The 23312-nt window shown below is 35.6% G+C and overlaps 1 long non-coding RNA gene across 1 annotated transcript in view; it reads right to left on the minus strand.

The window, feature by feature from the left end:
* LOC137223089 (uncharacterized) overlaps nt 1-23022 on the minus strand; it is a 370295-nt gene extending 347273 nt beyond the window's left edge. The window contains exon 1 of the long non-coding RNA XR_010942713.1: nt 22967-23022. This is a non-coding gene — a long non-coding RNA (uncharacterized lncRNA). The remainder of the gene's footprint in view (nt 1-22966) is intronic.
* Between the last annotated feature and the right edge of the window lie 290 nt (nt 23023-23312).

Here is a 23312-nt window from a genome sequence, read left to right on the forward strand (position 1 = left end):
AATATTTTTTAACATAGTAAAGTATAAATAGAAGTATATTTCTTCAAAATAATGAGAATATCTAAAGCCAAAAGCTAACACTGAATTTAATTATAAAACTTCAGAGAAATTCCATTTAATTCAGGATTAAAATAAGTGTTCCCATTGCAATCATTTTAGCTCAACATTACTCTTGAAATTCTGGTCTATTCAATGAAATTAGGGGAACAAAAGAGATAAAACTATTAGAATATTAAAAAGTATGTTGTTTTCAAATAGGTAAAAAGTTAGAACTTAAGCATTCTTCAAATGAAGATAGGTTAAAAGTGAATTATAGTATAATCTCATTGGCACTAAAAATATGCTTTTACAGAAACACTGAAACTGGAATCTGTCTATAACATATTATGACAGAAAAATGTCAATTACCTTTAACTCACTGAACAAATAAGTGCCAGGCACTGTTTTAGGCAATGGAGATTGAAGAGTTAAAAACTATACACAAATCCCTGTCCCATGGAGCTTACCTTTAGTAGGGGTATGCAGCAAGACAAATAAATAAGTAAATGTATTTCTATTCATATTTATCTAACTTCTCAGAGAATAATGTCTTAATGTCTAAAACATGATAGTCACTTTGACACTGTCTTGATTTTTTAATATAGAAATACATATGTAAAAGATTGGAAGCTTAAATATCAAAATGTAAACTGTGGTTATTTCCAAATATTTTAACTGTGAATGATTTCATAGTTTGCATGCTTTTCTTGCTTTTCAAAAACTAATTCTACAATAAAGGCAAAAAACACATAAATTTAGAAATGTAGAATTTATTTTAAAGTCCAACATAAAGCATCACAATTTCTCATTCCTTTTCAGTTTTATTTATAACTCATAAAGTTAATGATCAAATATCCTATCACAGACCAAACTATAGTGATAAAGATCAATTGTAGTGTGATTTCTCTCTATTATGTTGTGTTGAAAGCCATACCAAAGTTAAATTTGAAATCTGTGCTTCTCTGCAATTAAAATAAATTATATGTAATCAAAAACAGTAAAGATTAAGATCGACTGCCAGTTACATCGACATCCAAACCATACTCTGTCCCCAAATTCCAAGTTGTAATTTGCTAAGCTGAAAGAACAAACATACGTTATTTGTATAGCCAGACATATGATTATCTGGATAAAAGTATGAGTACCATCCCCATAAGGCATAATCCAATACATTACTACAGAGCTGAAAAGCCAAACTCAACTCATTCTTATCCTACTGACTCATGCTTATGAATAAATTTTAAAAGTATTTTGTGCACCCATAACCTTGGAAAGTATATATGATGCATTTATTACCCACTTGCAAAACACAGGGTTTTACCCAAGTGGAGCTGTTCCCTCATTTTGCTATATATTCTAATATTATGAAATGTTACAGAGAATGACAAACACTGTTCCAGAAGAAAGATGGAAATTTATGTACCCTGTTCCACAATAAAATAGAGTGGTTATGTGGCAAAATGAAAAAGGAAGATTGGGCTTGGCATCTATACGAAGAGCAAACATTCAAGAAAGTTTTCCAATGCTTACTTCTACCAGCAAAATGAAGGCAATTATCTAGACAAACCATATGAAAAGGAGTTATAGTCCCTGATAGAAGACACTCACTGTACATGCAGACCATCACATTTTTGAAAATCTTTCATGTTTAGAACATTGTGTTTTATGTGAAATTCCTAGGGGTGAACAAAAACTATTCCTCTAAATTGCTTTCTTTTTCTCTCATCAAACCCCGGACATTTCCCTCTCTCCAGTGTTGATTTATTGTGCATGTACTATGACAGACCACCATTTATAGAGCACTGATGATGACAGTTTCTGGCATACAAAGGTGAAAAGATATGATCCTTGCTGTCAAAGTAGTTGACAAATTCGAAATTCTAAGAATTTGTCCATTCCTTCCAGGTTGTCCATTTTATTGGCATAGAGTTGCCTGTAGTAGTCTATAAGGATGCTTTGTATTTCTGCAGTGTCTGTTGTAACTTCTCCTTTTTCATTTCTAATTTTATTGATTTGAGTCTTCTCCCTCTTTTTCTTGATGAGTCTGGCTAATGGTTTATCAATTTTGTTTATCTTCTCAAAGAACCAGCTTTTAGTTGTACTGATCTTTGCTACTGTTTTCTTTGTTTCTATTTCATTTATTTCTGCTCTGATCTTTATGATTTTTTTCCTTCTCCTAACTTTGGGTTTTGTTTGTTCTCCGTTCTCTAGTTCCTTTAGGTGTAAGGTTAGATTGTTTATTTGAGATTTTTCTTGTTTCTTGAGGTAGGCTTGTCCAGCTATATACTTCCCTCTTAGAACTGCTTTTGCTGCATCCCATAGGTTTTGGATTGTCGTGTTTTCAATGTCATGTCACTAAGTATTTTTTGATTTCCTCTTTGATTTCTTCAGCGATCTCTTGGTTATATAGTAACATATTGTTTAGCCTCCATGTGTTTGTGTTTTTTACATTATTTTCCCTGTAATTCATTTCTAATCTCATAGCATTGTGGTCAGAAAAGATGCTTGATATGATTTCAATTTTCTTAAATTTACTAAGGCTTGATTTGTGACCCAAGATGTGATCTATCCTGGAGAATGTTCCATGCGCACTTGAGAAGAAAGTGTAATCTGCTGTTTTTTGGATGGAACGTCCTATAAATATGAATTAAATCTATCTGGTCTATTGTGCCATTTAAAGCTTCTGTTTCCTTATTTATTTTCATTTTGGATGATCTGTCCATTGGTGTAAGTGGGGTGTTAAAGTCCCCCACTATTATTGTGTTAGTGTCGATTTCCTCTTTTACAGCTGTTAGCAGTTGCCTTATGTGTTGAAGTGCTCCTAAGTTGGATGCATATATATTTATAATTGTTATATCTTCTTCTTGGATTGATCCCTTGATCATTATGTAGAATGTCTCTTGTAATGTCTCTTGTAAGAATGTCTCCTTGTCTCTTGTAACATTCTTTATTTTAAGGTCTATTTTATCTAATATGAGTATTGCTACTCCAGCTTTCTTTTGATTTCCATTTGCAGGGAATATCTTTTTCCATCCCCTCACCTTCACTCTGTATGTGTCCCTAGGTCTGAAATGGGTCTCTTGCAGACAGCATATATATGGGTCTTGTTTTTGTATCCATTCAGCAAGGCTGTGTCTTTTGGTTGGAGCATTTAATACATTCACGTTTAAGGTAATTATCAATATGTATGTTCCTATTATCATTTTCTTGTTTGGGGTTTGTTTTTGTAGGTCCTTTTCTTCTCTTGTGTTTCCCACTTAGAGAAGCTCCTTTAGCATTTGTTGTAGAGCTGGTTTGGTGGTGCTGAATTCCCTTAGTTTTTGCTTGTCTGTAAAGCTTTTGATTTCTCCATCGAATCTAAATGAGATCCTTGCCTGGTAGAGTAATCTTGGTTGTAGGTTCTTCCCTTTCATCACTTTAAGTATATCATGCTACTCCCTTCTGGCTTGTAGAGTTTCTGCTGAGAAATCAGCTGTTAACCTTATGGGAGTTCCCTTGTGTGTTATCTGTCATTTTTCCCTTGCTGTTTTCAAAAATTTTTCTTTGTCTTTAATTTTTGCCGATTTGATTACTATGTGTCTCGGTGTGTTTCTCCTTGGGTTTATCCTGTATGGGACTCTCTGCGCTTCCTGGACTTGGGTGCCTATTTCCTTTCCCATGTTAGGGAAGTTTTCGACTATAATCTCTTCAAATATTTTCTCAGGTCCTTTCTCTCTCTCTTTTCCTACTGGCACCCCTATAATGTGAATGTTGTTGCATTTAATGTTCTCCCAGAGGTCTCTTAGGCTGTCTTCAATTCTTTTCGTTCTTTTTTCTCTATTCTGTTCCACAGCAGTGAATTCCACCATTCTGTCTTCCAGGTCACTTATCTGTTCTTCTGCCTCAGTTATTCTGCTACTGATTCCTTCTAGTGTAGTTTTCATTTCAGTTACTGTATTGTTCATCTCTGTTTGTCTGTTCTTTAATTCTTCTAGGTCTTTGTTAAACATTTCTTGCATCTTTTCGATCTTTGCCTCCATTCCTTTTCCGAGGTCCTGGATCATCTTCACTCTCATTATTCTAAATTCTTTTTCTGGAAGGTTGCCTATCTCCACTTCATTTAGTTGTGTTTCTGGGGTTTTATCTTGTTCCTTCAACTGGTACATAGCCCTCTGCCTTTTCATCTTGTCTGTCTTTCTGTGAATGTCAAGCCAAGGCCTTTTCCAACCTTCTTTTTTCCATGTCCCTTTTTTTTTTTTTTTGTCTTTTTACACTGTGGTTCTGTTTTACCTTGTTGTTGTTGATTCATTTATATTTTTATTTTTTCTAATAATTTTTTTCTTTTTCTAATTTCATTTTATACTTTATACTTTGTTATTCAGCTCCTTTTGGCTTGTTCACTTTTTTTTCCTCTTGTGGTGCTGTTTTACCTCGTTGTAGTTGTTTCACTTACATTTTTATTTTTCCTAATATATTTTTTATCTTTCAAATTTTATTTAATTTTTTATTTTTTATTATTGTACTTCTCCCTTTTTTTTCTTTTCTTTTGCCACACCATGTGGCTTGCAGGATCTTGTTTCTCAGGCTGAGGGTCAGGCCTGAGATACCGTGCTGGGAGCACCAAATCCAAACCACTGGACTAACAGAACCTCAGACCCCAGGGAATATTTATCAGAGTGAGGCCTCCCAGAGGTCCTCATCTCGGCACCAAGACCCACCACTACCCAAGGGTCTGCTAACTCCAGTGGTAGATGCCTCAGGCCGAACAATCAGTAAGACAGAAATATAGCCCCACCCATCAAAAAGCATGAGACAACAAAAAATATGTTACAGACGAAGGAGCAAGGTAAAAACCTACAAGAACAAGTAAATGAAGAGGAAATACGCAACCTACCTGAAAAGGAAATCAGAGTAATGATTGTAAAGATGATCCAAAACCTCAGAAAGAGAATGGAGACACAGATCGAGAAAATACAAGAAATGTTTAACAAAGACCTAGAGGAACTAAAGAACAAACAAACAGTGATGAAGAACACAATAATTGAAATGAAAAATACACTAGAAGGAATCAATTGTAGAGTAACTGAGGCAGAAGAGCAAATAAGTGAGCTGGAAGACAGACTGGTGGAATTAACTGCTGAGGAGCAGAATAAAGAAAAAAGAATGAAAAGAATTGAGGACAGCCTCAGGGATCTCTGGGATAACTTTAAACACACCAACATTCGAATTATAGGGGTCCCAGAAGAAGAAGAGAAAAAGAAAGGGTCTGAGAAAACATTTCAAGAGATTATAGTGGAAAACTTCCCTAATATGGGAAAGGAAAAAGCCACCCAAGTCAGGAAGTGAAGAGAGTCCCATACATGATAAACCCTAGGAGAAAAACACCAAGACACATATTAATCAAACTAACAATAATTAAATTCAAAGAAAAAATGTTAAAAGCAGCAAGGGAAAAGCAACAAATAACATACAAGGGAATCCCTATAAGGTTAAGAGATGATTTTTCAGCAGAAACTCTGCGGCCAGAAGGGAGTGGGAGGATATATTTAAAATGATGAAAGGGAAAAACCTACAACCAAGAGGAAGGAACAATCCCAAACTCATTCTACAAGGCCACCATCACCCTGATACCAAAACCAGACAAAGATATCACACAAAAAAGAAAATTACAGACCAGTATCCCTGATGAACACATATGCAAAAATCCTCAACAAAATATCAGCAAACAGAATCCAACAACACATTAAAAAGATCATGCACCATGACCAAGTGGGATTTATCCCAGGGATACAAGGATTCTTCAGTATACATAGAACAATCAGTGTGATACACCATATTAACAAGATAAACAATAAAAACCATATGATCACCTCAGTAGATGCAGAAAAAGCTTTCGACAAAATTCAACACCCAAATTGATAAAAAAAAAACTCTCCAGAAAGTGGGCATAGAGGGAACCTATATCAACATAATAAAGGCCCTATAAAGCAATCCCACAGCAAACATCATTTTCACTGGTGAAAAACTGAAAGCATTTCCTCTAAGATCAGGAACAAGACAAGGATGTCCACTCTCGCCACTAGTATTCAACATGGTATTGGAAGTCCTAGCCATGGCAATTAGAGAAGAAAACAAAATAAAAGGAATATAAATTGGAAAAGAAGTAAAACTGTCACTGGTTGCAGATGGCATGATAATATACATATAAAACTCTAAAGATGTCACCAGAAAACTACTAGAACTAATCAATGAATTTAGTAAGGTTGCAGGATACAAAATTAATGCACGGAAATCTCTTGCATTCCTATACACTAAAACAAAAGATCAGAAAGAGAAATTAAGGAAACAATCCCATTTACCATCACAACAAAAAGAATAACTTCCTAAGAATAAACCTACCTAAGGAGGCAAAAGACCTGTACTCAGAAAAGTATAAAACACTGATGAAAGAAATCAAAGATGACACAGATGGAGAAATATACCATGATCTTGGATTGGAAGAATCAATATTGTGAAAATGACTTAACTACCCAAAGCAATCTACAGGTTCAATGCAATCCCTATCAAATTACCAATGGCACTTTTCACAAAATTAGAACAAAAAATTTTACAATTTGTTTGGAAACACAAAGGACCCTGGATAGCCAAAGCAATCTTGAGAAAGAAAAACGGAGCTGGTGGAATCAGGCTCCTCAACTTCAGACTATACTACAAAGCTACAGTAATCAAGACAGTATGGTACTGGCACAAAAACAGAAATATAGATTAATGGTAGAGGATGAAAGCCCAGAGATAAACCCATGCACCTATGGTCACCTACTCTATGACAAAGGAGGCAAGACTATACAATGGAGACAAGATAGCCTCTTCAATAAGTGGTGTTGGGAAAAATGGACAACTACATGTAAAAGAATGAAATTAGAACACTACCTAATACCATACACAAAAACAAAGTCAAAATGGACTAAAGACCTAAATATAAGACCAGACACTATAAAACTCTTAGAAGAAAACACAGGGAAAACACTCATTCACATAAATCACAGCAAGATCTTTTATGACCCCCCTCCTAGAATAATGAAAATAAAACCAAAATAAACAAATGGGATCTAATGCAACTTAAAAGCTTTTACACAGCAAAGAAAACCATAAACAAGATGAAAAGATAACCCACAGAATGGGAGAAAACATTTGCAAACGAAGCAACTGACAAAGGATTAATCTCCAAAATATACAAACAACTCACGCAGCTCAATATCAAAAAAACAAACAACCCAATCAAAAATGGGCAGAAGACATAAATAGACATTTCTCCAAAGAGGACACACAGATGGCCAAGAGGCACATGAAAATATGCTCAACAGCATTAATTATTTGAGAAATGCAAATCAAAACTACAATGAGGTATCACCTCATATGGTCAAAACCGTCATTAAATAATTACGTATTTAATGTAAGCCATCATTAAATAATCTACAAACAATAAATGCTGGACAGGGTGTGGAGAAAAGGGAACCCTTTTGTACTGTTGGTGGGAATGTAAATTGATACAGGCACTGTGGAGAACAGTATGGATGTTCTTTAAAAAACTAAAAATTGAACTACCTTATGACCCAGCAATCCCACTACTTGGCGTATAGTCTGAGAAAACCATAATTCAAAAGACTGTTCATTGCAGCACTATTTACAATAGCCAGGACATGGATACAACCTAAATGTCCATCTACAGATGAATGGATAAAGAAGATGTGGTATATATATATAATGGAATATCACTCAGCCATAAAAAGGAATGAAATTGGGTCATTTGCAGAGATGTGGATGCACCTAGAGTCTGTCATACAGAGTAAGTATGCCAGAAAGAGAAAAATAAATATCATATATTAATGCATATATATGGAATCTAGGAAAATGGTACAGATGAACGTATTTGCGGGGTAGGAACAGAAAGGCAGACATAGGGAACGGACATGTGGGCACAGGGGGAGAAGACGAGGGTGGGATGAACTGGGAGATTAGGTTTGGCATAAATACACTACCATGTGTAAAACAGATAGCTAGTGGGAACCTGCAATATAGCACAAGGAGCTCAGTTCGCTGCTCTGTGATTACCTAGATGGGTGGGATGGGGCAGGGAGGGAGGTCCAAGAGAACGGGGATGTATGTATACATATAGCTGATTCACTTCACTGTACAGCAGTAACTAACATAACAGTGTAAATCAATTATACTCCAATAAAAATAAATATATAATTAAATAAATAAATAAGATGTGGTACATATATACAATGGAATATTACTCGGCCATTTAAAAGAACAAAATAATGCCATTTGCAGTAACATGGATGGACCTGGAGATTATCATACTAAGTGAAGTAAGTCAGACAGAGAAAGACAAATATCCTATGATACCACTTAGATGCGGAATCTTAAAAAAAAATGATACAAATGAACTTGTTTACAAAACAGAAACAGACTTACAGACTTAGAGAATGGACTTATCATTACCGGGCAGGTGGGTGGGGGGAGGGATAGATTGGGAGTTTGGGATTGACAAGTACACACTGATATATTTAAAATAGATAAACAACAAGGACCTACTGTATAGCACAGGGAACTCTGCTCAATACCCTGTAATAACCTAAATGGAAAGAGAATTTGAAAAAGACTAGATACATGTATATGTATAACTGAATCACTTTGCTCTACAGCTGAAACTAACACAACATTGCTAATCAACTATACTCCAATATAAAATAAAAATTTACAAAAAAGAAAAAATATATATTTAAATGGTTTTGTATGTACCAAGTAGAAAAGCAGAAAAAAAGGAGATAGAAATGGATAATATTCTGGGGCGGTTGGGGAAAGTTTTATACAGAGATTGCCATAGAGGTGGGTTTTCACAATTCTTCCCTTTGACGGAACAGAGGTCAAACAATACCCTTTCTGACAGGATGGGACAGACATCACATATTTGATTGTACCGTGATATACCTTGGTCTTCTCTTTTCTATATGTCTTTAATTGGTGACATGGTTCCTGGACTCATCCTCATTTGAGAAGTCCACCTCCAATTTCACTAAGCCAACCCTTGGCCCCATTCAGGTCTTTGTTCCGGGACATGGAGCTCAATATGCCCTCAGGTAGCTGCCATTCCAATGAAAGGATAATAAAAGAATAAATCAAACAAGTTAAAATGGTAGTGACTTTAGTGTGGGAGAAATGATATAGATCAAGGGACCTAGAATGGTCTCTGAAGTGGGAGTGGGCAAACCATGGCCTGCCACCTGATTCTATAAATAGAATTTGCTTGGAATGACAGCCACAATCATTCATTTACATACTGTCTTTGGCTAATTTCCTGCTTTAATGGCAGATTTTGGTATTTGTGACAAAAACCATATGTCCCACAAAGGCTAAAATATTTACTACATGGACCTTTACAGAAAAAGTTTGCTCATCCCATCTTAGAGGAACAGATACTAGATCTGAGGTCTGAGTGAAAAGAACAAGAATATTAGTTGTTTATGGCCACATAAGAAATTGCCTTAAGACCTGTGATTTAAAACAACAGACGTTTATCATCTCATAGTTTTTGTGGGTCAGGAATCCAGGTGTGGCTTAACTTGGTCCACTGGCTGGGGGTTTCTACCAAGAATGCAATCAAGGTGTCAGGTGGGGCTGCAGTCACCTCCAGGTTCAACTGGAGGGAATCTGCTTTCAGGTTCCCTCACAGGCTGCTGGCAAGCCTTCGGTCTTCCCTGGCTATTGGCTGGAGACATCAGTTCCTTGCCATGTGGGCTTCTCCAGCAGGGTACTCACAATGTAATAGCTGGCTTCCCTTAGAATGAGGGATTAGAGGGCATGAAAATGAAAAATACAGAGAGCCCCGAAGAGAAGACACTATCTATATCCTACTCTCAAAAGTGACTTCTCATTAATTTTCCCACGTTCTATTCACTAGAAATGAGTCTGCAGGTACACTGTATGCACAAGGGGAGGGGATGACACAGGACACAGATATCAGGAGATAGGGATTATTGGGAGCCATATTACAAGTTGCCTACCACAAGGGGTCATTCAAGTAGGAAGAGCATTCTAAAGAAAGACTGCAAATATTGTAAAGCCCCCAAGTTAAAAATGAGCTTGGCTGTAATGGCAGAAGTAAGTCTCTCAGGAACAACAAGATCATATGACTGGATCATGTGGAAGGAAAAGCAAATATCAGGGAAATAAGGTCTGAGAGGTCAGACCTAGATTACAGAGATTTATAAGTCATGGAAAAGTAGCTGGATTTTATTTCAAGTATAATTGAAGTCCAATGGAAAACTTTAAGTTGGGGAGAGGACATACTTAGATTCAAGGCTTAAAAAGTTTTATTTAGCTGAGTAAATGTGAAATAGACTTTGCTAGCTAAGGCCATATACTTAATTTCACTTGTCGTGGGAATCCCTGGTAATGTGGATACCGAGCATACTTGTTACTGGAAGATCCTCTGAATTTACTGACAATAGTGGGTTAAGGTTACATAAGTAGCTAGAACATAACTTGATAAATATGGATATAACAATGCAAGTGTTTTAAATTAACCAAATTTTAGCAGGGAAAACTGGCTTTGAAAAGTTGTATCTTAATGATTAATTGAAATACATTTTACAAAAGTTCCAGATGGCTATTGTGCCACTGTCCATTACTATAAATACACAATGGTATGTTGTCATCCTCTTTTTGATAAAATGTTTCTTAACAACATCATATCCTTTTTTGACTCTAAACATTCATTTGCTCTGCCCATATTAGAAAAAAGATACACTTGACATAGTCTAGCAAAGACATTTTTTTGTTAATTCTAAATACTTATGCAGTCATGTCCTCCACTTCACTTTGATACAGCTTTTTAAAGGTATAAAATACATACCATATAATCCTACAGTTAATTTTAAATTTGTTTTCCATATTTTAATAGCAATAATAAGACACTTATTTGGGAAATACAATTGTACAGAAGAAAGAATACAGAAGATGTATCTATTTCCAAAACTCTACCAATAAACTTTCTACTAGTGGTTATCAATCCTTTATGAGACAAAGGAAATACTCGCTTCTTCCATGAGTTGTTTTCTGGCCACCTCTATATCTGCAATTTCCTGAAAAGAGTATCTCTGTTTGACTCTTGCTAACTCAACTGAGTAAACAGACTCAGCACAAGTCTAAAAGCAGTGGAAATATACAGTTACTTTAATGTTCACTCAGATGTGTTCACTCAAATCTATGACTTGAGTATTAATATGTGATTATTGCAAGTCCATCACCTCTTCTTTTTCCACCTCATGCTTTTATACCCTGTTTACAACAATTTTTGGACCCCTTAGTTTACTGAATTATCAATTTTTCACTGTCATATTCCCCTTCCTGTCCTCAGCTTCCTTAAATTTCTGTTACATACATTCTTTAGCCCCTTATTATATTCGCTCCCCACCTCAATCTTCTTGCCCTTCTCTCCATCCTCTCTCAAACTCATCTGGTTGAATCCAACTTTCAGTTTTTTCTCTGTTTACACTAGAAGAGATGGATATGTCTGCAGAAAAATACACAGCCTTGGTAACTTATCTCCCTTTAATTTCATGACCACAAACCACCTTGTAGCCCAGCAGCCCTACCATTTTTTTTTTTTTTTTTTTTTTTTTTTGCGGTACGCAGGCCTATCACTGTGTGGCCTCTCCCGTTGCGGAGCACAGGCTCCGGATGCGCAGGCTCAGCGGCCATGACTCAGGGGCCCAGCCGCTCTGCAGCATGTGGGTTCTTCCCGGACCGGGGCACGAACCCGTGTCCCCTGCATCGGCAGGCGGACTCTCAACCACTGTGCCATCAGGGAAGCCCAGCCCTACCATTTTTAACTGGCCCATTCTTTCTCCCACTCTCTGAAACTGGTTTACCCATTCTCTTCTCTCCTCTCCTCAAACAGGCAAAATATCTTTCCTGCTCATCACTCTCAGCTGAGTGCCTTACATTTCTATTTTATTGAATAAATAGGTGAAAATAAAAGGGAGCATCCATATTCTCCCACTCCCAAATATGATTATAATGAACAAACTATCTCTGTTCTTAAGGTCAATTCTTCCATTGTGCACTGGATCCCATACCCTCTCTCCTACTCATGACCTTTGCTTTTGCAATTATTGCATCACTCTTTTACATCAGCAATGTCATCCACTTAGTGGACCATTCCCATTCCTTCAGTATTTTTCTCTTCTTTAGAGCAAAACTCTCAACAGAGTTACCTATACTCTGCTCTATCCACTATTCTCCTCCCATTCTCTTTCAATCTATTCTACCACTCTACTAAAAATGCTCTTTTCTATGTGACCCATGACTATATTATGAAATACAATAAGAACTTCTCAGTCCTTAACTCTTTCAATCCCTCAAAAGCACTTTTTTTCTGTTGATCAATCCTTCCTTCATGAAGCATACTTTAATTGACCTCTGAGTCTCTATGATCTCATAGTTTTCCCCGTTTGACTGGTGGCTCTCTTCCTGGCCTCCTTTTCTGAATATCTTGATTTTGATGTGTTACAATGATGCAGGGTTCAGTGCTCAAACCTCTTCTTTATCGCTACTTGCCCTAGCTGAATTCATTCACCTCAGCTGCTTTACATACCAAATATACGTTGTGTGTCTAAAATTTGTATCCCATTCCTAACCTATTTTAAATTCCAGAATTCAACAATATCTAGTTCTTCTGTGGTATTTCCACTGGACTGCTTAACAGACATCTAAAATGCAATATGTTCAAACCAAAATCTTGATTTACTCCTGCCAAACCTACCTTCACAATGCTCCGTATCCTGGTGAATGGAACCTCAGTTACCTAACTGTTAAAATACTCAGTCTTCCTTGACCATGAGTTTTTTTTCCCCACATATCTGTCAGCAAATCCTGACAGCTCTACCTTCAAACCCTTCTCACATTCAGCAATTTCTCAACAACTCTACCATTACAACCCTTGTCCAAATTACCAACCTCACTTACGCGGACTATTGCAAACTAATAGCCCTGCACACACTCTGTCACCTCTCCAAGAGAGCTCCTGGCTAGAGCTCAGATTCTGAAAGTGCATTGCAAGGATTTATATCCTAGATGAGCCAGTTACCTGCCGTATGCTTTGGGCAAATTACTTAATGACCGCGTACCTGTGTTTCCTCACCAGTAAAAGGAGGAAGATAATAGTATCTAACTCACGGATTGTTGTTGGGACTTAACAACATAGATCAAGCACTTTGAACAGAGTGTGACAAACAATAAGAAATATATAAATGTCAGTCACTATTATTATCTTATCTATTTTTATTAAGCTATTTTCTACATAGCTATAAGAAAGATTCCTTAAAAACAAATTAAATCCTGCCAATTCCTTGTTCAAAATACTCAACTGGCTTCTGCTTATATGTAGAATAAAATCCAAAATTCCTCCAGGTCTACATGAGTGGTCTGTCAGCCTACCTCTCTTGAGACCTCACCTGCTGCCAGCTTCCCCTCGCCTGTTCCCTACACTCAAGTTTCTTGCTTCTATTTGAACATTCCAAGCACTCATTTCCCGTGGGATCTAAAACCTTCAACAAATATTCAAAAATGACTTCTTATCCCACTTCCTTCAGCATCTTCTCTGTATGCTTTTCCCTTGATAGACAGATAGCCACCCTATCTCCAATGTCAATTCCCCTTCCCCACAAGTTCATGTTCCCCTTCCTAGCTTGTTTCCCTTGTAAGGACTTATTATCTAACATATATGTTTTAGTAATTCACCTCATTTTTTGACTGTCTTCCCTTCTGGAATGTAAATCCCAGGAACAAAAAGTTATTTATTTACTTTGTTCTCTTCTGTTTTTCCAGTACCTAAAACAGTACCTGGGACTTAGGTGCTCAAAAATATTTTTTGAATGACTGAATATATGTATATATAAAACAAAACCAGGTCTTATTAAAATGAATATTCCAACAACAAATAATAGTTCTTGAATATTATGAAGGTGATACTACAAAAAATAGAAAGCTTAGAAGTTACTGTTAAATCATAAATCTTCTTCCAGAGAGAAAGAGAGAGAGCAGCTAAGAAATTTACAGAAACTATCTCAAACTAAATTTATGAATGATAAGAATTTCTAAAAGAGAGAATGGAAAAAATAATGCAGAGGAAATTATTAAGAAAAAAATCAAGAAAGCGAACGATATATGCTTCCAGTGTTAAAGGGGCGACAAGGGTTCAAAGAAACAGTGAGAAAAAGATAATAGCAAAGCCCAACATTTTGAAATGATACAATACTTAAAATAACAAGAGCATCCTAAAAGCCTCTAGACAGAAAAAGTTCAGGTCACAAACAAGGGACTAGACATCAGAAACTTCCTAATAGCAGCGAGAGAGAGCAATAACAAAAGTTCTGAAAGAAAATACTTTTCAACGCTGGATTCTAAGTCCCGTGATACTATTAGTAAGTGTGAGAGTAGAATAAGTACATATTCTGATACGCAAATTTTCAAAAAAAATGAATCCCCAGCTAAATCCATTTCTTAGGATGTTACTGGGGGTATGTGCCAATAGAATGAGACTAAATTAAGGAAGGATAAAACATGAGATCCTGGAATTAAAGAATCAAGAGAGGAAAAAAGCACAGGTAATTAATAATTTGGGTGAAGACAAAGGGGGATCTCAGAATCACAGCTAGAAAATGAGAGTGGGAGGACAGCGGGCTCAGGGAGAGATCCCCAAGAAGCCAAATTTGGTGGGATGCTTGATGTATTTGAAATTATTGAGATGAGGATTACACTTATGATGGAAAGTCTGGGAATTAATTAGTGATTAGTATATAGAAAATGAAACAAACAAATATATAAAATAATTAACATCAGGGAAAGTAAAACCTTTGTACAAAAACATAATGGTAAGCATCAGTAGTGAATAATATTACAGATTCATAATAATGTAAAAACTGTTTTTTCAACCAAAACTCATGTTGTAACTATATTAGGTTGATGTCAGAGGCTGTGTGTGTGTACTAGTGAGTAGGTGTGCAAAGATAGGTGCACATGGGAATGTGTATGCACGAGTGTGCATGTATATGTGTGTGTACGCAAAGATAGGTGTGCACAGGAGTGTGCATGCACACGAGTGTACATGTGTGTACTAGTGAGTAGGCTGCAAAGATAGGTGTGCACGGGAGTGTGCATGTATATGTGTGTGTACGCAAAGATAGGTGTGCACAGGAGTGTGCATGCATACGAGTATACGTGTGTGTGTGTCTGGGAGGTGGATGGTGTGAAAGGTTGCTGAAGTCTTATCTTCCACCCATGGAAAGTTAAGATGAAATATCAAGGAACAGTATGATATGTTATTTAGAAATACAGGGTTAAATACTAAACAAATAATCAGCTAAGTATCTAAAAGTTGAAAATAGCTACCTTTGAGGACTAGGGATGTGTTCTATGTATTTGGGTGCAGAGTGGACAGGAGATAACTCTTTGTTTTAAATAAATCTTGTTAAATTATTTGACTTTTTAAAATTACTTGCATGTGTCACTTGGAAAACATATTTAAAAAGATGTGTGAATTGTGTGACTTAGTTTCTAGCCAAAACACAACCCAATAACTTCCCAAACCTTTCTCCAATATCCAACCATATTACCTTTAACATACACAGACATTCTTTTTAACCTTTGTCCAAAATGCAGTCATAAACATAACTTAGTCTCTTGACTCCCCCAAATAATATCTCAGTTATGTGGAGTGTGGGCTAGATAACAAAGCACTCTCACATATATCATCTCATTTTACCCTTTGTATTAATGTAGTAAAGTAAGGCAAGCAATTATTACCACTTTACAAACATTGAAACTGAGGTTCAGAAAGATTACAGACTGAGCCAGGCTTATATTCCATCCACTGATGTTTTGCCTAATATTCATTTAGCTGTACTATGTATGTTAAGTCCAGTAATTTTTTCCCTACAATACATGATACACACGAAGAGCCACTGCACCCAATGATACAGTTTCATTGCTTTTGGGAGGCCAAGTATATGAGCTATCTAGTATTCCGCTTGGACTACGCTTTGGGGCCAATCTGACTTCAGGCCCAGATAACAGTATGAGTACATGCGTGTGTGTGTGTGTCTGTGTCTGTGTGTGTGTGTGTGTGTGTGTGCTTGCTTATGTATTTACTTATTTTATATTTTGAATTTCTAAAAAAAAAAAAAATCAGTAGCTGAAGATATGACAACTGATAATATTTTCCATGATTTCCTTTTTTGTTGTTGATGTGCAGGTGTTCTTCTCCCCAAAATCCTATACAATTGAAATTCACACTACATAAAGATAAAATATTCAATTTCAGTCTACCATAAAGTGACTTACTGGCATTTGAAGAAGAAACAGATGATTGACAAGAAATCTATCTAAACTATAAAACTATGCACCTTAAAATCTGGGATGGTCTAATCACTTCCTCAACATACGATGACGTAGTTTGGAGATATTTTCACAAAGTCTTGAAATTTTCCAAAGCCAAAAACAGGATAAAATGCCTTCATATATAGTCATAACTTCAACGCACAACCTTTGTCTTTATTTTATAAGTAGTATATTACTGAAAAGGGTAAAATAGGAAAATAAATTTATTCTGGATTGTTTTATAATCAAGTCTATAGAAATTCATTTGTAGTAGCAGCATAATCAAGCAATAGCTACAGCTATTACAAATGTAATTTTAATTTAAACTATTCAATAAGATTAATGAATAAATGATGCAAAGGCATCACAGTTTAAAGCGTCTTCCAATTGTAGCTAGTCTTTTTCTTGGGAAATATTTTTGTACTAGAAGTAAAGACTGGCAGAAAATGTACACTACTGATGACACAAGCCTGTGTTTCTTATCGGACTAGTTTTAGTTCTTTGGGTTTTACTAACATCAGTGCTTTGGTGTCCTTTATAACTAAGAGCTATCAACACAAACCTCAAAGACAAATAAATATCTTGCTACAATATGGTGAGAGGTTAACAAACTTCATAATGCTTAAAATTTCATTAGGAATATATCTAAGCACAGACTAACGTTTTGAATTGCTTCTTTACTATGCAAGAATATCCCTAGGCTTTTCAATTAAATTCTCTTGTATTGTCATGAATTATCTTTTCTTTTAATCCAGCCAATTGAAAAAGAGAACAATTACTAAAGTTAATGGAAACAAAGTAATCTATGGGGAGGTTTTCTTCTCTATGGACATGTTTACCATTTTCCAGGCAAGAGAAAAATGGTACTAATATCGTCTCACATTTCCTCTAGAACATTACTCTTAAGGGAACTCTAGTGACCAGCAAAAGAGAACATAACCTCTATTTTCTTCCCCATGGAGAAAAGGCCTATAAAAAGCTTTTTTAATTCTTTAAACGTATTCATTTAGAATCCAGAAACTCAAAATATTTCACCAACCAATCACTAAATGTAAAGCATCTACTGAATCATCAACGCTGCAGTGTCCTGTGTGAACTTAAATTCTTCATGCTCCTCATAATTGTGGAACAGAAAAGTGCAAATAAAATTCCCAAATCCCAGGAAAACAGAAGTTCTGGGTTGTACCAGATATATCTGAATGTGCACTTGTGCCCCTCCAAGTAAGCAGAGAGAGTGTGTGATCATTCCTGCCATTAGATCTGACTGGACCAGCAATGAGATTGAAAGCCTAGCCCTGAGATCTTGAACTGAGTGCCCTGGCTCCAAAATATAACCTGGGGTCAATCAGAGGCTTGCAGAGACTTTCTAATAGGCAGCAATGGGGATGCTGGCCGCAGTCCTGCACACTAAGAAGACTGGGAGAGGATGAGTGGGAGCTGGTAACACTATGAAAAGCACAGCATTTATGTGCTACGAAGAGAAATGGAGACGAGAGAGAGAGAGAGCATTCTCTGGAGCTCTTCCAAAGGGCTACAAATTCAACTTGTCCTGAATTCTTATGGAGATCTTACAGGCATTTAAAATAATATCCTCCTCAACTGATTCTTTTCTGAAAACTTTTAGAGTACATTTTCTATTTCTTATAAGAACCTTGACTTGGACATGAGTATTACGAGTGCCTGACTACATAAAAGAGGCAGTCTGATACACAAGAAAGAAGAGTTGTAGTTGCCATGTATCCTAGTAAGGCAAGGCATTAGTGGTGAAACCTTGGAGAGGTCATTTAATCTCTGGGATCTTAAGTTTCCTCATCAATAAAATGAGGAAAACAATCCATTCTTTATAGGATTATTATCAGGATTTTTTAAAGTGGATGTAAATCTATCATTTTTCTAACACAGAATAAGAGCACAATAAACGATATTTACTTTATAATTATGCAAGCAGGTTGTATACCCTTCATCTGGCCTGCGTAAACTTTTCATTTCTTACACTTAATCAAACGTAAGATACTTAAAAGATGAAGTTTTCCTATCAGAGGAAATAGGCTAGAATTCCCTTATGGAATTTTTTTTAATAGCCTATGTGTTTATGGACTTGAAACATATAAGCCATGAAAACTGCATTTATTTTTCTATGATTTTTTCTTTTTTTAGAAAATATGAATTGTTGAAGAAAATGGGTCTATTCACTCCTTATATTTTCTTAAACTGTTCAGTCCAGTGCAGACATAAGTGTATCTGGCTTATTGGTGGTATCTGGCTGTTACTTAGTATCACCAAAGCTTCTTCAAAAAGATTCACCTTTCTTTTTCATACGATTAAAACAAGCGGACAGCGCATAAATTAACCATGATGTGCCTTGCCTTAAACACTTACACGGTACCAGATCCATCCATAATGTATACCATAATCCAAAAACCCTTCAAAAACCCACTGAAGTGCCAGAAAGAGTTTCTTATAAAAACCATAAGTTAATATATTCTGCACATTTCCTTAGGCAAGAATATAGACATTTCACATAAAGTTCCCATCTTTCCATGTGAATATACAAAACGTCTGGCCTTTGCAAAATAGACCTTTAACAGAAGAGAACAAATTAATTCTTTGTTTTTCACTTCACAATGAGAAAAACAGCTGAGGGCCCTTAATTGAAACAATGAGAGGACACACATAGTCCATATAACTCTTTCAAGAAGAATAACCCTTAAATGCTTTCCAGTAGGAGGGACTTTGAGAAAATAAAGTGGATAAATAAACTGCAATAGACAAATTCCCAAATAGTCTTTTCTAAATTGAAACCATCTACACATAAAGTCAACAGATCTCTTTTCTTTAAAATATTCAGTGTCATTCTTACAAGAAATAGTCTTTGTTCATCTTACCAAGTAATATTTTAGTTACTGGACAAGGACAATTGTGCAAGTTCCTTGTTCTATACCAGAATTTCAAACATTTTTGTGTTTATATCTTAGTAATAGCTTATAATAATGATGACCTGAAGCAAAATTAATTCCATCCTCACTCCATGCTGGCTTTTTCTAAAATAAATGACACGTTCAACAATAACTTTCAAAGCTTTGTTGTGAATTTAGTAACCCTATGAAATATACCTTTTTTCCTCAGTAGCTTTGATTCTTTTTTTACTTAACAGACCTGACAATCAGTTCAAGTTATCTGCTGTTTACATAAAAAGGAACAAATGCAGTCTGGAAACAAGATCAGAATCTCAAAAGACCATAATTACTTGCATCCCCATCTCACATCACCTGCCTGAGACAATCAAGCCACAGGAATTTCTTTCTTGATCCTAGGATTTTTGTGGAATTATTTATTTAAAATAATGCATATTTTATAAGAGAAATCTTTCTTACCAAACAAAACTAAACAAAGTTGTTTCAACACTAGTAATTATCTATGATTTAAAATTTTTAAATTTACTATTAGATATGTTTGTTTTATGTAAAGCATGTGAAATTTTTAAAAATTACACCTTTTCTCCCAGGAGCAATGATAAATGTTAAATAAATTGTCATTGTTTAATGTTGTTAAAATAATTTTAAAGGATAGTACAATAAATGCATTGTCTTTAGCCTCTCAATCCTCCATGTTAGTGTGGTACTTATCACATTTTATCCAATGTTTTAAGCTAAAAGAAGATTCTGGATTTGCTTTTGTGCTACCATATGCGATGCCAAACAACTATCAGAAACAAAAAGCAATGTAAATATAGGAAATCAACTAAGCAAAGATTTCTCCAGATTTGTCTTTGTTTTACTAAGAAATACTTTAATGATTTATTTCACTGCATGTTGAGTGTAAATGCTAAGAACACTGTTAGTTTATAGTTCCAGAGAAGAGTGATTTTATCATATTCAAAATGCCCAAGTAGATACTGTAATAGCAAGTATGAGAGAAGTGAGAAATTCAAAGCAATGCATTGTATAAAATCACTTAATTAAAATGATAAATTATTTAGTTCAATTTTGTAGTGCTTATCTTATAAAGCCGCCAAGAAACAATTTTTTAAGGGACTTCTAAGAGAAGTTTTCCATCTCTTTTGTAACATCAAACATTGTCTTTGGCTGGAAAGGACAATTCAGTTTTTGGTGGATCCATTAAAAACAGAATTATGTCTTTGGTATGTGGTATAATTTATATATTTTCAAATACACTTTGATAACATACGATGGCTTTTCCTTATGAGTTCTAAGTAAATACAATTCAAATCTGTGTGTGAGCAGAGGGCATGAGAGCAATTTAGTGAACTGAATTGGAAGAGATTAAAAGAAAGGTATGTTAGAATATGCCCCCAAACTTAATCTCTATGGGGATTGTGGCAAATGTATAATTAGTTATTTAGGGAAACAAAATGGAAATAAGAATTGAAGCGGGAAAATATAAATACTTTCCACTTTAAGATTTCTTAAATTTCTTACCAAAATTCTTATTAAGAAAATTCTTGTCCTGGTGTTTATTTATACATGTGTTCAGCATTTAACCACTTAACCATTATCTGGCTTTTAAGCAACAAAGTTTAGTAGTGCCTTTGATTTGCTTCAGTATAATGGACACCCTTACTTGGGTTTTAAATTTTGTGTGGATAAAAGTGAGGCTTGTTAGGATTGGGGATCTTATCTTAACTTCCCAAATCCCTTAATACTCCAAAGCTGGAATGAAAACAGAACTGAGAAAGGGCAATCTGCAGGCCTTTCCTTTAGAACCTAGCTTGAAAAGGGACTTTTCCATGGGACAGTTTTAAGAAACAGACATAAAAATAAGTAATATATTATTTAAGTTTAAATGAACATCCTTTTTGAGCAAACAAATGATTTAAAAAAAATAAACATTGGTTGAGCCCCCAAAATTCCAGGTTGAGGTGACATGCCCGGGGTCTTAAGGAAACCTGGATTATTTGGGATGTCTCTAAGAAAAAGCCTTAAAGCTATGAAACATGAACCCCTGCTATCCACTGAAGGTCGTGTTGTTCCGTCCTCAACTGTGTAAATAAAACTCCATCAGCTACTTGTGTTCATCTGTGAGTCAAGAAGAAGTAGCCCATGGTGGTTGCTTAGCCTCACACAGAAACAGATAAAATGCCAGTAGCATAAGGTCTCTTTTATCTATCTAGGAGGAAACCAAGGTCCTATTTGGTTTATCTCTTTTTTTTTTTTTTCCACCACCCTAGCTATTTTAAGTGATTTTCAGGAGAATCTATTAAAACAAAAATTGGTCAGAATATTTCAAAATCCAACCAAGTATTTTTCTTCTGAGTGTTAGACATTACAAGGTGGAAACTGTATGAGGTTACAAATAATCTCCAAGGTTTTGAAATAGGTGACCACATCCTGACTCTAGGTTTATTTCATGGATACTACTCTCCATTCCTCCACCCCTATTTAGTTATCAGCAGGAACAGCTAATCAGTTTGTTTACCGATATGGAAAGAAGGATGTGAGAACCAATTACAGAGACCAACGATAAAAAATTTTTTCTTCCCTGATCAAAGAGAGGAAGAAATAAATCCACACTGAGATGAACAAAGGTCTTTTTCCATAGGCATTCCCAGAATTTACAATCTATGGCAAACTCCACCAGGCTCTCAGTAGCTTTGCTGAATGTGACAAGCCTAATCAGATGTTACACAGAGCAGACGTACATGGGCAGTTAGCACTTTCCACAGGTCTCTAACCTGTGACCCTTCATTCTCTCTACATTAACACCCAGGACTCTGATCCACCAACATCAGTGAACAATTCAAATCCAAGAATGTTACCTTAAAAGATAGAAAGGGATTCAGAAAGTTGCTAATCACACTAAAGTTTGCCAAAAACTGAAGGATTTGCTAAACTCTGTGGAATAGCTATATAGCATAAACTCATTATGCATCAGTATGCTACATGTTAGAAATTCCAACTCCTGCCAGATATGTTACATTAGCATATTTATAATGGAACACTAGATTAACAATGTTTGACATCTTCACTGTGTTCATTTTCAGTTCTATTATTACTCCAAACAGTTCCTCCAAAAACATTAACTGGCTAACAGAACTGTGAACAATTTTGGAAAAAAAGAAAAAAAAAAAAAAAGACTGTTTAAAAGCTATTTATATTTTCATTGGGTAGCTTTCTGGAGAATGATCCTGGATTAATTATAGCATTATAAAAGATGCTATAATTTTAAACACTTTTTCCTGTATTCAATCACATATAGAACTAAATTCACAAGAACTTCTGCATAAGTTTCAAATTGAACACAATGAAAAGGTTCTAATTTTTTATAAGCTAGTGAGGAAATGCTTGGATAATTTCACACCTCACTGAGTAAACAGAAGAAAGCCTAGAGTTTATTCATCTAGTACTGCTTCCAACGGTGATCTTTTTATTTCTAAATATCTCTAAAGGACATTCTGGTAGGTACCATATTTGGAGGACGGGGCCATGCGATTTAATGGAAAAACAAACTTTGGTGAAAGGCAAGCCTGAGCTTGAGTACTTACTAGTTGTGTGTGACCTTCAGGCTGCTCACTCTTTTCTGGTCTTCTTTTTTCCCATCTACAAAGACAAGGATGATAATATTTTGCAGGGATCATTCAGGATTTAAAAAGTAATAGTAAGAAATGAAAGCAGACCACCACCCTCCCCAACTCATAAAAGTAACTGTCCCTAGTCTTGTATCTAATTCAAATATAAAAATTGTTCTGAAAATATATTCTCAAAGTTTCCATTCAAGTTACTAAAAATAAATCAAATGATCCATTTATCATAAATCTGTTCAGAAACATTTCCTAATCTGGCCATCTTGTTTAGCCAGGCACAAGATGGTAGTGAACATAGGTCTGGTCA

Source organism: Pseudorca crassidens, chromosome 4 (genome assembly GCF_039906515.1).
Source record: "Pseudorca crassidens isolate mPseCra1 chromosome 4, mPseCra1.hap1, whole genome shotgun sequence".
Taxonomy (NCBI): domain Eukaryota; kingdom Metazoa; phylum Chordata; class Mammalia; order Artiodactyla; family Delphinidae; genus Pseudorca; species Pseudorca crassidens.